Raw genomic sequence first — 3,963 nt, forward strand, 5'->3', positions numbered from 1 at the left:
AAAAAAAAAAAAGAGGTCGTGTGCAGCAGATTTACCCATTGTAAGGTATTCTTTGATCTCTTGACTACTTCTTTGAGCATTGTTTGTGGATCGAAACATGATGATTAAAACATTGACATATTTAATCTCTTCTCTCTTTATGAAGTTACCTATTGGTTTCATTTTTAGAAGTTTTGACCTCTTTACTTTGAGTTATAATCTATATTGAAATCTGTAATCCTTAATCTTCATCAGTAATTGTTTCAAGTCCTCACTTCCAGCAAGCAAGGTTGTGTCATCTGAATATCTCAGGTTGTTAATAAGCCTTCCTCCAAAACTGATGCCATATTCTTCATCATATTAGCTTGTTTCTCTGATTATTTTCTCAGACTATAGATTGGATAAGTATGATAAAAGACACAACCCTGATACACACCTGTCTTGATTTGAAACCAGACAGCATTCCCTTTGCCTTTTGCACAACTGTGTCTTGATACACATATGGGTTCTGCATGAGCACACTTAAATATTCTGGAATTCCTGGTTTTCTCAAAGATATGCATAGTTGTTATGGTCCACACATTTGAATGCCCTTGCATTGTCAATATAAGACAAGTATAGTATATGACAGTATAACACCAAGGAAACACATGACATTCCTCTAGTTCAGTGGTTCTCAACCTGTGGGTCACGACCCCTTTGGGGATCGAACGACCCTTTCACAGGGGTCGCCTGATTCATAACAGTGGCAAAATTAAAGTTATGAAGTAGCAACAAAAATAATTTTATGGTTGGGGGTGTCACCACAACATGAGGAACTGTATTAAAGGGTCTCAGCAAAAGGAAAGTTGAGAACCACTGCTCTGGTTCTTTAATGCCCACCCCCTCCCCACCACTATCATGAGCCCAGCTCTACCTCACAAATCCAAATAAACTGGAGCATGTACACTGGTACAGATAAGAGCTCTTGACACACAGAATCCAGGACAGATAAGCCCCTCAGGGATAATAATGAGAGTAGTGATGACATGAGTGTAGAGATGAGGTGGGGAGAGAAGGGAGAATCGATTGCAATGATCATTATAAAACTACAACCCCCACCCCACCACCCCAGCCCGAGGGGGATGAGCATCAGCGATGTACTTCATACGTTCATCACGGCTTTTTAGCGATGCGTAGTACTCCATTGTATGTATATACCACAGTTTTTTAATCCAATTGTCAGTTGAAGGGATCGGGTATCAAGCATCATCAGAACAAAAAAATCTTATCATAGTGAATGAGGTGGGGAGCGCGGGGTGGAGACCCAAAGCCCATTTGTAGGCCACTGGACATCCCCTTACAGAAGGGTATCAGGAGGAGAGGAGGAGCCAGTCGGGGTGTGATGTAGCAACGATGAAAAATACAACTTTCCTCTAATTCCTAAATGCTTCCTCCCTACCCACCCCTCTATCATGATCCCAATTCTACCTTACAAGTCTGGCTAGACCAGTGGATGTACACTGGTAGAGAAAGGAACAGGAAACACAGGGAGTCCAGGGCAGATGATCCCTTCAGGAAAAGTGGTGTGAGGGGTGATACTGGAAGCATAGACAGAGGGTAGGTTGGAAAGGGGGAACCAATTATAAGGGTCTACATGTGACCTCCTCACTGGGGGACAGACAACAGAAAAGTGGGTGAAGGGAGACATTGGACAGTGCAAGATATGACAAAATAATAATTTACAAATTATCAAAGGTTCATGAAGGAAGGGGTAGCAGGGAGGGAGGGGAAAAATGAGGAGCTGATGCCAGTGGCTCAAGTGGAGAGCAAATGTTTTGAGAATGATGAGGGCAATGAATGTACAAATGGGCTTTACACAGTTGATATTTGTGTGGATTGTGATGAGTTGTATGAGCCCCTAATAAAATGATTTAAAAAAATAATTTTCAATTTCTTCATTACCACCTTTAACAGTTGGTGTTTACATTTGGTTAATAGTTGTATTAATTGGACTTCCTTGTAGCTGCATAGGTAATATCAAGGTGCATAGATGTAATCCTCTTACAGACAGAATTGCACTTCATGATAGATCTTGAATGTGATTCCAGTTTTCTTGAGATTATCAATCCCAGAATAGTGATCCATTTGATTATCCAGCTTGAATTGGCCCATGCCCATTTATTCCAGATCACTAATGTCTGAGGTGTAGACCTTTGTCCATGCTGTTTTATTTTGATGACTTCCAGTTTTGCTACATCCATACATTGTACCTTCCAGGTTCTGAGTCTAAATGCACAGTTGCAGCACTTTCTTCTCAAGTTAACTGTACACCATCAACAATGAAAGTCCCCAAACCTTTCCTTCATCCACATGAATAGTGTCAACTGTACTTTGAGGAAAACAACTCTTCCTCAGTTATGTCTTGAGGGTTGTATAACCAGAATGACTGAATAACTCTCATTTTTGCACTATTTCTGACAATGCTCATCTGCTACTCGTAAGGTTTTCATTGGCTAATCCCTCAAAAGCTAGTGGCCTATTATTCCTTCTTCCTGGACTGGGAGCTCCACAGAAATTTGTGTAACTCTGCTGATATTTGAAATGCCAGTGCCCTAGCTTCCAGCATCATAGCCACACAAAATCACCACAGTATGACAAACTGACAATGGAGAGATGGGATATCCTGAGAGACTGATATTATTGAATGTAGTTAAAATTATTGTCTACCTGTGAATTGTATTTATTCATTTAAATTTCCCACCTGCCTTTTTCCTACCGCAAGTTATGACAGACTTGAGAATTTCTGACCTTGTGGTTATATAATACATTATTCTTTTTTCTATTTTGCTTTCCATTCTGAATATTAGATAGTGGATATCATGTAGGCATAATTGTCAAAAATGATTAGGGTTTTGCTTATTACTTCCACACAATACCTCTAAAATGATTTCATCTTAACTCATTTAAGCAAACAAAAACCCCAGCTCTATATTGTTAATATTGCACAATTCACTGTGAGCACTAATTCTACAAAATATATTTTACAAAGTGGTTTAGTTTTATACTTGGGGGGTGGGCACTTGGGGTGTGTATGAGGAATCTATGTAACCTCCATAATAGGAAAAGCATTCCTCCTGAGATGAAAGTTGCATGATGGGAAATGCTGAATATTTCCAAAATATTACATAGATGCTTAATTGCTCCACTATATAAAATTGTTTCTTGTGTGTGGCACCTCGGGAGATTAGAAAAGACCTAATCATCCCATAAAGTGTAACTATACTTTGAAGTACATATGAATTAAAGGTATAATGATGTGGTAAAGAATGCATGTATCACTAATTCCTTCTAGATGTACCATATATATCTTCAGCTAGTGTATTTTTCACGTGAAATAAAAAGGAAAGTAATGGTCAAATATATACTTGTAGGCACATATGCATGTGTTTTATACTAGGAAAAAGGTTATAAGATTCTCAAATTCTTATGACTATGATAGTGATTTTTGCCAACAATTTTCTGGACTAATTACTAGAATCTGAAATGAATCATATAATACATAATATATGTGCACCACGTTCAGGATTAATATTTTAGAGTTTGCACGATCAATGATAAAATATAATTTTCATAAAAGATCAAGTTCAACTAGATTGTTGAAGATTCTTAAGAGGCCCTGGCAATTAGTCATTCTTTGTTTTTAATGTTTTAATTATTCTAAATTGCAATGAGATGTGATCATCTGGGAATGAAATAATATTGCCCTATGAGAAAGAGAGAGGCAAGAGAATAGTGTAATGAAAATCTGGAAAAATTCCCATCTTTTTCAAGGCCAAGATATGGAGTTATCAAGTAACATTTCATAAAGTCATAGATCTGGGAGGTCCTTTAACCTAATTCAGTCCACACCCTTGTCTCCTGGAAGGAGACAGAAAATCAGCAAGGGGATGGGGTGGGGGGAAAAGCTACAACCTCTTGGATCAGAAAGCAATTCATCAGCCA

Source organism: Echinops telfairi, unplaced genomic scaffold, assembly GCF_000313985.2.
Source record: "Echinops telfairi isolate 266 unplaced genomic scaffold, ASM31398v2 ScPeMD7_18;HRSCAF=68, whole genome shotgun sequence".
In the NCBI taxonomy this organism is placed as follows: domain Eukaryota; kingdom Metazoa; phylum Chordata; class Mammalia; order Afrosoricida; family Tenrecidae; genus Echinops; species Echinops telfairi.